Here is a 13,909-nt window from a genome sequence, read left to right on the forward strand (position 1 = left end):
CGTGCAAAATCCCGCCTTCTTTTTAAGTGTATTTTATTTAAATTGTTGCAACACTATAGATATTCCGACTTTGGACACAATTTAATGTGTCATAAATACACTCATATTCCTATTAGAGTTGTGTTTAGTTGTCGTTGATGTTCAATTTTATTTTTTGTTCTGCTTTAAATACATTCATTTTTTCTTTATGCATCCATACACACACTCACACTCACACTAACACGCTCACATACATAATAAATCACCCAACGATTGCTTACTCACCCTCTTGTCTTTGTATCCTCCATTTTATATCATTTGTGTGTCTCTCCCCCCTCCCTTCACATACTCCAAAGAATTCTTTGTGCACACAAGAGATATGGAGCAAAACTCAAATAAAGGGAGAAATGTAGATTTTTATTCAACGATTCAACTTCATTCACCTTCCGATTCGATTTTACAGTTTTTTACAAAATCTAAAATATATTTAATTTTACTTTGTAGATGTAAACTATACTTGAGAGAGATAACTTTTATGGTGGTTGGAAAGTTAATGGTGTGCTCTTTCCGGAGCCACTTAACTTCAATTTTTCGGCACTACTTCTGCCTTCCCCTCCACCACCACCTTCCTGACAAGTACCTCCATGAGAACTACCCATAGAGGCAACACCACAAGAACCCGTTACACAGAGCACCAATCTCAGCGGAGATTGAATCATCGAGCCGCTGCCTTCCTAACTCTCTTCTTCCTGCTGTTATGCCAAAGTCCCTTGATCAAAATTGAGTTTTCACACATAGAATTGCAGGGAAGAAGGCTGCATATCATGGTCATCAAACCTGCACATCAACATTGCGTTTTCAAACATAGAATTGCACAGTAAAATTTGTAGATTTGCAAAGTTTGAAGACATTAGAATGAGTGCTCACCGGAGTCTAGTAAATCACACGGTACATAATGAATGTGGCAATGTAATTTATAGATCGGATGGTTTTGTTGACCTTTTCGTGGAAATTAAACTAAGAAAAAGAAATTTCAGTTAGGAAATTAATGCAAGTGAATTATGTATTTTGGAACGTAAGTAATTACGACTCTTGTTAACGAGCAGATAGATCCTTATAGAGAAATATTCATATTATAAATCCAATAGCTAATATTTTAAGAAAATAATATTAACAAATTAATATATAGTTAAGGAGACCCATGCGATTATTTTAATTAATGTATCTTCTGAATCTAATTAATTAAGAAACCCGTGCAGTATATTTACTAATGTACTATTTGTATCTACTCAATTGAATGACACATGTAGTTATATTAATTAATATATACCTTTTTAGTTTTGGTGGTTCCTGTGCGTTCTCTAACCTCAATAATCCATCTCCCCTCGAGTTGTTCTTTCATTGACAATGGAAACTTGCTTTCTATCTCCGTATAGACTTCTTCAGTAACCGGGAAGACCACCCTTTGCAAAAGCTGGATTTCTTTAGCTTCCATCTTTCTTCTATTCAAACACTCATATAGTAATAAAACATAATATGTGGTCTTCCCTGTTGCAATCTTTGATGCAAGAAAAAAAGAATATAAATAAGGTCATACTAATTTTTCGTATTTCATATTCAAATTAAATGTGTAATACAAGTGCAAGGTTCTTTTCTTTTATTAGAATTGCTTCTTTCAAGATTTTCTTATAGTGGATATAAGCAAAGTATGATTCATAAAGAAGAAACTAAAGCAACCTCTAACATCTACAAAATATATTGTGATTGTTCCTCGCATTTTAAAAGTCGGAGTAAAATTACTTTTGATTCCACAATCCTAGATGCAATAAGGTCCCGTTTCTTTCTTTGTGAAGATCCTTCGTTGTTTGACCCTACTTGCTCCTGCAAGAATTGAATTTTAAGTATTAACTTAACCAATAAATATATGTAATCCATGTGCCTAAGTGCTTTTATTTTTTTCTCTCTTTATGGATAGTGGGTGATAGTTATATATATTTTTTTGTAACTAACAAAATAAAAAGTTATATGATTATTAGAATAAGCATAGTCAGGTATGAATTGACGACATAATACATATATGTAATCCATGTGCCTTAATTTGGTTTGATAGACAATAGATTTTTTCTATATTATACTTTAGTATATGCGTTTATGTGTGTGTTAACTGTAGAGAATATCCTTCGGTTTGTTGAATTCTTATATCAAGAGGTAATTCAAAACAAGCTATAAATAAACATAATACTTTAATTAACTCTGGTCTTAAAATAAAAACTATTATACTGATTTTTGACATCGTCAAATTTATTAGTTTGGTTGAATCTTTGACAACATATCTGACAATTTAGCTTGTAAATAAATTTCATTTGGATGCCATCATTAATATTCACCGATATATTAAAGGAAAAAAAGGGAGAGAGAGAAATAGAGAGAGAGAGAGTCAGAGAGAGATAAAAGAATAGATCAAATCTTGCAACTGCCCCCCCCCCCCCCCCACCAACACGCCGATTTTGATTGTTTTTTTTTTTTTTGGATAAGTTTTATTTCAAAATTCAAAGGAAAAGCAAAAGTAATTGTATTCCACTTACAAGATTTAACAATTATTAGTTTTAGTACATTTTATAAAATTTATACTTAAAATAAAAGATCTGAATAGATGAAGAAGAACGGAGATCAGACATTTTTTTTTTGAGAAAAAAAAATGAAAGAAAGAAGGAAAGATCTGCCATACCTGCTGGACTCTTTGAGGCACTTGTGATGGTGGTGGTGGAGGAGGTGCCAAAAAATTAAAATTGAGTGGTTCCGGAAAGAGCAGACCATTAATTCTTCCACAACCACAGAAGTTATCTCTCTCAAGTATTATCAACAAGGTGAAAAATTAACAATTGTGAGAGCTTATACAAATCTATAAAATAAAATCTAAAGTTGAATTCAATTGAATTATTGAGTAAAGATCTACATTGCTTGCTTCATCTGAGACGTCCTCCATCTTTTCTTCTGTGCACAAAGAGTTCTTGGAAGGATGTCTGTGTGTGTGTGGGAGAGAGAGAGAGATAGTGTGTGTGTGTGGGAGAGAGAGAGAGAATAGGAATGAAAGAAACAACGACAAGAGGGTGACCAAGCAATTGATAGATAATAAATTATGCATCTATATGGGGGGGGGGATAAATTTATAGAGTGAATTTAATTGAGACAATTCTCAAAATATTATTTAATGATATTTATACTAACTTATATAAGATATTTTCATGACAAACAGTCAGGATGATGCCACATCAATACGTTGTATTGACGTAGCACGATCCTCACAAACTGGTTCTTGAATAAATGGTTAGAATAAAAATTGTTAATTTCAAAAGATTTAACCCCCATCGCCTCCCCCCCACCCCCGTAAAAAAGATAAATAAAAAAACTCAATTACAGCAACAGATAAACACCTCTTTAATGGAGAATATGAGTGTATTTATGACATATGAATGGAGTCCAAAATCAAAATATTTATGGGGGAAAAAGATTCGAATAGTCCTCTATTTATGTTCCGAAATCATTTTGATCCTTTAATTTTGACAATATTAGTTTTACATCTATATCTTTCCATTTTGCTTAGATTCGGTCCTTCAGTCAATTGAATGACCATTTTGCCCTTTTTGGTAATAAAGCCTAATAGTCCATTTTATTGCTCTAAAAACGGCCTAACATGCATCCGAAATAAATTAAGCTCTCATAAATTCGTACCTTTTACCGACCGCCTTGTTTTTAGGTATTCCAAGTCCTCGATTTTACGAACTCCCTCCAACCAAACTTCCGCAAACGATGGTTCACAGGTACTTGGCTCCTTCAACAATCCTACTTCGTTTCCTACCTTAGGACCTAGAAGACACTCCAATATAGGGACTTAATAGAATTTTGGACAATAAATTGGATAGAAGCCTTACTTTTATTGATGAATATATAGAATATTACTTACATATTATTCCTCTATTGGATGAGATAAGTGTTCAGTCTCTCAGAGGATAGAAGACTTGACTTGTTAGGAAAACCTCCATAAACTAGGAAATTTATAATACGAAGACTCAGAATCGAAAATATTATGCTTTGAAGAGTTTGACAGGATTTTTTCTGACGATCCCCTTCTGCTTCATTGCACCCTATTTATAGGCGTCCGCGGATAAAAATTACAGAAAAATATTATAATTTAGAACTATATTTTAATTTTAGCAAAAATATGTTTTAATTTCCAGAAAATATATTATATAAAAGTTTTATAATTTCCAAATATTATATTTTCATTTTATAAAAATATATTTTAAATAATTTAGAAAACTATATTTTAATTTAAAAAAAAATATATGTTTAATTTCATGTGCTATATATTTTCAGACAATTTTATAATTTCAAAAAATATATTTTAATATCAAAAAAATATGATATGTTTTCAAAAATAATTTCTGAAACTGATTTTTAAGAATCTGTTTATGAAAATATTTTCAAAAAACTTTTCGCAAATTTTTAACCAAATTTTTTTTTTCAGAAATGGGAGACATCCATTTCAGAAAAATGGGAGGGAAACTATTTCTGAAAATATTTTCAATTATATTTCTGAAAATATTTTCAGTTATATTTTTTAAATTATTTTCAGAAATATATAAAAAAAAGAAAGGGGAAAGAAAAACTGAAGAAGAAAACTCACCGGGAGGCGAACGGCCAAAGAGGCAAACAGACAGAGGAAGCGGGCGGTGGACGAGGGACGGCGGAATGCGGCTGCGGGAGGCGAATGGTAAGAGAGAGAGAGAGAGAGAGAGTGGAGTGGGGGGTGATCGAGGGAGAAAAGAAAAAATCTGCTTAGTATCAAATATATATTAACTTTTGGAACGGGCTTAGAAATGGACTTTTGTAACTATACCATTCCTAAGTCCGCTCCAAAATAAGATAAACGACAACATTTCATGTGCTAAATGGATTTTGAGAGAATATTTGGCACGATCACTTATTGAAATACTTATTACTAAAATCATTCCAACATCTCAGACGATGTCATTCTAAGATATATTTTGAAAGATCATTCCTATACTTGTATTGACCGTCCCAATACAAGTGTCAAAATTAATTTATTTTATTACAAAAATTTAAAAATGTAGAAAAAATCGTTCCTGAATGTTAATGATCAAAGTAAAAGTTGACCATAAATTTATGTAGACCATTCACACATATAATTCTTGTTGACATATTGATACATGTTCAACAGATTAAGTAAATTTGTATATCCAATATTGTTAGTAGCCTCTTCTACTGTTATACTGTCTCGCCTAATCAGAAAGTTAAAATTTTAATCAGACCGTTGGATATGATTGAATCGAAAAATATTACATTTGATAAAGTTTTGGAACTTTTTGTTATACGGATACTGAGTTGTAGTATCTGATTTACAATCAATGAGGTCGAAAACGATGCAACTATCAGTCAGACCACGTGATTTTACATCAGAATGTATAATATTTATATGACTTTAAGTTTGAAATTAATCGAGCTCACGGATGTGGAGATATCGTAAGCGGAATGTGAACTAGGAATAATTTGTGCCTTTATGAACGCTTTTGTTTTAATTACAGGTACGGTTTTATTAATATTATGTAGTGAACGATTTCATTATACTTTTAGGAACGATTTAATATAAATTTAATTTAGGAGCAGTCAAATATTCAATGATAGTTCCTAATATTGAATTTCCCTCCACCTTTCCTATGGCGCCAATTGAAAATTGTCTGAAGCTCTTATAGGAACATTCAATTTATCATGACCTTTTCTAAATTATGAATTTTTCTCTTTTTCTGAATAATTTTATAATTGTTTCGTGAATGATATTTATTTATTTGCCGGTTCTTAATGTTACATTTGATTATATGCGTGTACAATGAGGAACGGTTATAATAGGAACAATTTTTGTATCGATCGTGGATATTTGAAATGGGTTAGGAACGGTTTTCTCTTTTTATAACTGTTCCTGAATAGACCATATATTTTTGAAAAAATATTTAATGAATCAGTAATTTATACAAGGATTATTTGCAAATGTCTGATTACAGAAACACTGAACATTCAATTGTAATTATTGTCCTCTTCAGTCTCGTAATCATTGTCAAAGCTATCTTCGTTAGACTCATCATTAGATTCACAAGTCCCCAATTAGGATCTACCGACTCATTGTTGATTAACAACATAAAACTCAACAACTAATTGTATACCATTTGGGGTCATGCAGGTCATAATTATGATTGTCCATCGCAACTTGTGGAGTAGGTATTATCTCATCCTCTTGAAACGCAACTTTGGTCCATCCTCAATGACTCTTCTAGCTTTTGATTTGCAGACAGCTAACCAGTCGACTTTGTGTGACTTCATGCTAGGGTATTCTGTGTAATAGACTTGTATTGCTTGTTGTGCATGGATGAATAGTTCGTTACTTTGATATACTTTCTTGAAGTTTACATTATCGAAGTGGTAATGAGGATACCTTCATACCTCTCATGGGATCAACTCAACGACATTTAAACAAAATAATTTGCATGTTTGTAATAAGTGGGTAATGTAACTGATTATCTCTTTGAGAATCCCGTAGAAGTCATAGTCTGTGTCTGTATATGATGAGCTTTTGAGACAGACCCCACAGTTCAAAGTAGAGTTGCTTACGCTATGAAGTTCAGTGTGGAAATTGTAACCATTCACAAAGTAACACATGAATATTGTGATCTCAGTTGTAGGACCCCAACAATGCGATTTCAAAAACTCGTCGTTCGTGTAATTTAATTCAGATTCACCTGTGTTGCACATATTAGAGAATAATATATTGGCAAATTACAATTGTAACACAATTCAAAAGGCACAATTCATAAGACACAACTTACACGACATTTGAAGCAATCCTTGAATTGAGTAGCTACTAGCTCCTCGACAATAGGGTCCTACGAATGGTAATGCTCGTAAAGTTCATTCGAAAAGGACCTGTTCACATACATATCAATACATAGGTTAAAGTCTAAAATAACAATATGAATAAATTATATCGGTTTCTTTACACGTAGTCGTAGTATCACGTGATTACTTCACCGTTGGTTGATATGTACATTCGATTATGTAACGTTCTGATCCACTAAGCCATCTCTTATTTGATGCCCCACTACCTCGGCTCGGATAGTTGAAAATAGACGATTGGATACAAGTTCGTTCATATAGAGGTCGTCATTTCTACTTGGTCTGTTCCTGTTCCATTTGCAAAGAATCTAAGACTTTATATCTATCAGGTTTTGAATATATTATCAAACACCTTCTTCTCAATGTGCATGACATCAAGATTATGTCTTATTAGATGCGTCGACCAGTACTCGAGTTCCCAGAAGATGTTTTCTTTGTCGACTTATGCTCGCTACCGTACCCATCTAGGAGTGATAATGGCACTTCAACCATAAACCTGAACTCGTAATCCAATCACGGATCTGTCCTCCCGTCAATCTTGGTATTGCAACATTCCTTTGTACTCAGTTGTTAGTGAATACTTTCTTGTACCTATGGTATGAATGGTCCGAGGGGAGGAAGTGTCAGTGGCAGTCAAACTAGCACCCCTTCCTATAATTTTGCGAGTAGAATTCACGTGTCTTACATACAAATTAGACACCCTATAACACTAGTGGAACTCTATCCTAATGTCATCCCATAAATGGATAGGTCGTTCATAATCCACATCAACGTGGTGCGCATTAGGAATGTCTCATGCTTTGCACTGTCATGCATCAATACACCCACATGCCACAAATTCTACAAGTCCTTGATTAGCTACTCCAGGTAAACATCAAAGAGACATTTTGGAATGGAAGGACCGGGGATCACCATCGTCAAGAACGTATACTCAGAATGTTAGAATAGGTTACCAGAAAGCTAATTGGATTGGCGATTTTGGGAACAATTTAGGAATGTTTATGAATGTGATATTAATTTGATAAATATAGTAAGTTCATCTGTACCAGCATGTGTTTGTTGTGCTTACTATTTACGTTGAATGTTGTTTTAACATCACAATAAGTGGGCACAAACCTAAATAACTCATGTAGGTAGGCTGCGCATTCGATGACAGCTATGAAACCAACTTCCAAGGGTTGGTCTGAAATGTTCCATGTCGAGGACCTCGAGACTGGTCATTGAGAGTCCTAAAGAGACTTACACTAAGTATCGCATTCATTGGATGAGTGCCGTGTTTCATCAACGACAGACATGGGATGTCTAATAATTTTAGTCGATTAGTTGACAAGGTTGTTAATTGATTGAACTGACTCACGAGAATCATCATGTGGAAGTTTTGGAGGTTTGGTTGGTATGACTTGAATTCTCGGTTCCGATAATATATGATTAGTTCTTGAACTTGTGGAATCATGGCAGCCACATGCATATGAGGGCAATATCTTGGATCTGGCGAGATATGGTTGTACCTCCAATATGGTCGTTATAAGCGTTGTCAGTGTAGTCGGAGTATGTAATGGGGACGGTGGATTTAATGATAGAATTCGTCCTCTATCAGTATATAATGGATATATTTCCTATGCGCTCCGAGATATTTAGACTCTCTAAATCTATTGCCATAGCGATTAGTCGAATAGGAAATGGTTTCCTTTGTCGAACAATAGAGTAAATGCATTTCAAGTTTTCAGCATAGTTGCCTTGTCTAGGATGGGAACTGATGCCCAATTCCATGTCCTAGTCTAAGGCTGGAAGATGATCGATGGAACGATTGGACCTGTTTAGAACTTGAGAGCCTAAATATTTACGCCAACATTCACCTAGTCTCTAGTGCTGTGGGCCATTGCTAGACGGTCACCCAAGTCTAGATTTAATTATTTATTTATGTTGGATACAATACCCAAGTCTAGCTGAGGGTGAACCTAAAGAGTCACACACAAATCACTAAGGAATTGGTGGAATTAATTTTGAATTAATTCGAGAAGAAAAAAATTAATTTAATTAGATTAAATTAATTCAAGGAGAATGTATAAATCATTGGATCATTTATTTATAATCCATTTGACGAATAACTAAAAATTAATTACTTGAATTAATGAACTTTTGGGCTTATCATCTTGAAATTAATTAGATTAATTTATTAGATTTGGCTTAATTAATTGATTGCATCAATTAATTAGTATTCGGGCTTAGATTTATTTAATTGAATTAAATGAATCTTTGGACTCTTTTGAGGTAAAATTAATTTAATTAATTATTGTACAATGGACTTTGGTTGGAAATGATTTAATTTGATTAAATCAAGTGTGGTGTATACTTAAAGTCCAAGCCCAATTGAAGGAGGTTTGACCAAGTTAAGAAGGAGTTGAAACTCCTCACCATGATGAACATAATGGAGTAGTTATTTCATCATGGTTGAAGGTTATATCCATGAGTGTGTATAGGTTACCTTGGAGGCAAATTTGGTAGTTATTAAATTTTGAATTCAATTGTACGTAATATACAAAACTATTCCTTTTCTCTCTGTCAAAATATTCTCCTTTTGCTCTATATTGAATTTGATACAAAACTAAAAAATAGTGTTTGTTTGGAGTTATTTTTCTTCTTGTTCTTTTTTCTATCTACCAATAAAAAAAGAACTATATCTATTCCATAGCGTGGTGTGGACAAATTAGAGGGGTTCTAATTGGAATTATAAAGTGAACATAAGAGGAACAAAAAGGAAAACAACGCACATTGTTGCTCATCCAAAGAAACAAAAGGTAAAGTTTTATATTACATTTTTGTGCCTTTTGTTTCATCCTCTAGCCACATGTCTAGCATGCTTATATATTTATTATTATTCTTTTACCAAAAACCTAATTCGCAAAAATTTCAAAGGGAACACCCTTTTGAACAGCTTTAATTTTTTTATTTCACACTTCCGCGCGTTCCCGGGTCATACCGATTCTTTCAATGGTATCAAATTACGTTTCGGTGTTTTCGCTTTAGGATTAACATGTTATTATGTGTTGCGCATGAAGAACGTGTTTAATTTGTTTTAAAAAAACACGTTTTATGTCTTTGAAGCATGGTTATGTGTTTAAAAAATTTGTAATAGTTTTTCTTTTAAATTATGGATATATATGCATTTTTTGAAAAATTGAATTTTCTATATATGTATGATTTTATTTTAGTTCATAATTATAGAAATTTAAAAAAAAATTAAAAAATAGAGTAGTACAACCCTTGTTGCCCTGCCGGCTGGTCACTGCCTAGCAGGATAGCGCTTGGGCGCTGGGCGTGCAAGGCCGATAACAGACAACCGTGTGCGGTTTCGAACAACTGGCCGTTTTGTGTCATTTTTTCCAAAAAAGTGAATTTTTCTGATTTCCGCAATTTTTTTGAAATTATTAATTTTGGCTAATTTTAATTTTAGTTTAATTGGATATTTCTAAAATTAAATTGTGCTATAAATTAATTAGGAAATGGTTTCCAAACAAACAAAAAAAATTGTACATTGAATGCATGGATGATATCCCTTTTTAATTACATTATTAGTATGTTATTTTCTGCATTTAATTATATTTTTGGTATTTGATATTCGATATCTATTGTTAAATACAATGATTGTATTTATTTGTTTAGCATGTTTATATATTATGTAAATGTATTAATTATTATTCATTGGATAAACAATGGGAATGATGACAAAGCTCATTGGCTGAATGCATGTTTTACTTTTATGTTTGAATTTCTTCCTTTGTTTTTAGCCTTGAAATAATAAGGCTTTTTTTCTTCCTCCTTTCGTACTCTCCCCAACTTTTGATTAAGGTTTCGAACTGCAGTTGTAATGACTGTAGTTAGGAATTTGAGGTTTCATTTATTTTGAATAATGTAAACTTCCAAGGAGATGAAGGCCTAGGCTTGTTAGACGGAGCACAAGAGGAAAGAAGAACAAAGAGAAAGGCCTTTCATAATGATAATGGATTACTATTTTGTAATACTCAGGCCACACCCTAAATTGACCATAGATTCACAGGGAGCTCAGTGAGTCACTTAGGATTGGGCTTGATCATCCAACAGGGGCATGCTAAACTTGTTTTTGCATGTGGTATATGTTTTAATATTTGAAGTATGATGTGTTTGGAATGATTTGTTTATACTCAATGATTAAAACTAATGCATTAAAAAATCTCGTAATGATGAGGTATCGGTTACTACAATCTTAATCTCACTTAGATGGTCCGAATTAAATATTAGGCCCATAATGGATTCAAACTCAAATAGTTTGATTAAATCCAAGCCTCCCATCCACAGCAATGTTATAAACAAATGGAATATACTCCCGTTTCCATGTCTCACGAGTCGTGGGGCGGGGCAGTTGCGATATTTGTTTGGTTGATGGGTCGGGCCTATTATTGAGTAGCATGATTCGCTTGGATTCCTCAAGATTACATGAAAAAGCAAGGCAAAATAACTTGGGGATCTCATTCGAATAGAATGGTATAGGTTACCTCACACAAATCCTTTTTTCGTGTGAATCGTAAAAGCAGGGCATGGAGAATTGCGTTTGTGGACTGCAAGCCCACTAGGAAATGATTGCATAGAAACCCCACTTGAGAATGAGGGGTTTTCTAAAGAAAAAGTAGGATAGGTTAATGATTAAAGACCTTGTCCTCGACTTGATATTTAATATTACAATAATCTACTAAATTTCTGTTTACATTTGATGTATATGTCTAAGAACCCTCCACTGCAATTCTTGAATCTAACAGATTTAACTGAACAAACTACAATGATTGGATGCGAAATCTTAGGATTGTCCTAGATTTTGAGACAAGGCCTATGTTCTGGATAGGTCTCTTCCTCGGGCCTTCGCGAAAGGGTCCACATGCGAAGAACGTTTGATGTTCGAGAAGTAGCATGAGGACAACTGGAAGGTTCACAATATCATACTCGGGTCATTGACCGATGACATCCAAAAATAGTACGATAGGCATGATGATGTCCAATTGATAACGCTCCGCATGAGCCAGGTTTATGCAGTTCCGAACTGGCATATTAGATATGCTGTGGCAAAAGCATTTTTTGGTGCCAAGATGAGTAAAAGGTCTTCTATACAGGAGCATGAGGTTAAGATGCTATTCCTTGTGGAGAAGCTCAAGGACCTCAAGGTTGACCTTGAAAAAGAGACGTACATTAATGTGATCCTTCAGTCTCTTCCTCCCTCTTTTGACCCGTTTATCATGAACTATAACATGAATGGGCTTGAAAAAAATCTTCATGAGTAGATAAATATATTGGTCCAGTACGAGGCAACGATTAAAAGTCTACATCGTCGGTATTGGTTGGGGAGACGTTGACCTTAGAAGTGAAAGGCAAAGGGGCCGAACGGTGGAGGAGGAAGAATGGTAAGATAAAATTCAACATCAACGAAAACTAAACACAACTTTAATAGGGAATATGAATGTATTTATGAAGGATTTCACAAAGAAAAGAACGAGATTTAATAGTATCTAGAATTGTGTAATATAAGCAATTTTTCTCTGAGTTTTAAAGATGCGAGGAATAATTTGAATATATTTTTGAGATATTGGAAGTTTCTTAAATTTCTTCTTTTTTTTATTAAGTTGTACTTTATTGATATCCACTACAGGTAAATCATGAAAGAAACAATTCTGATGAAAAAATAGTGGACCTTGCACTTATATTGCACAAATAATTTAAATTTAGAAAAGAAAAAGATTTTTATCTTCTAGCATATTGCTACACATAAAAAATGGGGATAATGACGTCATTATCAAGTTCTGTTTCTACTGTGTTCCAATACCCATTTTAATATGAAATGGGCTTTGAAATGGCCTGCCGATACGTGCCGAATCCCGCCTTTTTTTGTAGTGTACGTTATTTAAATTGTTGCAACACTGTAAATATTTCAAATTTAGACACAATTTCATGTGTCCTAAATACACTCATATTCCCTATTAAAGTTGTGTTTAGTTGTCGTTGATGTTGGATTTTATTTTTTGTTCTGCTTTAAATTCGTTCATCATATTCACACTTAATGTATTTACACACATACACTCACACTCACACTCACACTCACATACGTAATAAATCACCCAACGATTGCTTACTCACCCTATTGTCAAATAATGGGAGAAATGTAGATCTTTATTCAACGATTCAACTTCATTCACCTTTCAATTCTATTTTACAGTTTTTAACAAAATCTAACATATATCTCATTTCACCTTGTAGATGGAAACTATAATTGAGAGAGATAACTTTTATTGTTGTTGGAGAGTTAATGTGAGCTCTTTCCGGAGCCACTTGATTTAAATTTTCCAGCACGACCTCCGCCTTCACCTCCACCACTTTCCCTCCACCACCATCATTCCTACAAGTACCTCCAATATTACAACAGGCATGGCAGATATTCCTTTATTTCTTGATTTCTTTGGTTTTTTTTTTTACTAAACAAATATACATGTTTGGGATCTCCACTCTTCTTCATTTGGTTAGATCTTTTATTTTAGATATAAATTTTTAAGAAGTAATAACTTAAAATAGGTAAGTTCTCAATCTTCAAAGTGTAAATACAATTTTTTTTGTTTTCACCTTTGATTTTTGAAACAAACTCTTCAAAAAACAAAAAATTCAGAATTGGCTTTCTTAATTTTTCAATTTTGTATGGGGTTGGATTTGTGAAGATTCTTTGTTCTCTCTCTCTTTTCTTTTTTTTTTTTTTTTGTTTCGTTAGTATATTGCTGAACACTAGTGATTTATGGATGGGAGTTATATGTACATTCAAACAATAAAGCCATGATTCTTGGAATTTGCTGAAAGTAGTGCGGCATATGTATGTTTATTGGTCTACTTGATCAACTAATAATAAAGATTCAATTCTTGCAAGAGCAAACACAGTCAAACAATGAAAGACTTT

The 13,909-nt window shown here is 33.4% G+C and overlaps 1 long non-coding RNA gene across 1 annotated transcript; it reads right to left on the minus strand.

The window, feature by feature from the left end:
• Positions 1–429: 429 nt before the first annotated feature.
• Positions 430–3,094, minus strand: LOC105178798 (uncharacterized). Its single transcript, XR_016064926.1, has 4 exons — positions 2,708–3,094; positions 1,780–1,860; positions 1,310–1,537; positions 430–816 (listed from the first exon to the last, which is right to left on the minus strand). It is a non-coding gene; the product is annotated as an uncharacterized LOC105178798 (long non-coding RNA).
• Between the last annotated feature and the right edge of the window lie 10,815 nt (positions 3,095–13,909).

Source organism: Sesamum indicum, linkage group LG3, assembly GCF_026168435.1.
Source record: "Sesamum indicum cultivar Baizhima isolate 11 linkage group LG3, ASM2616843v1, whole genome shotgun sequence".
Taxonomy (NCBI): Eukaryota; Viridiplantae; Streptophyta; class Magnoliopsida; order Lamiales; family Pedaliaceae; genus Sesamum; species Sesamum indicum.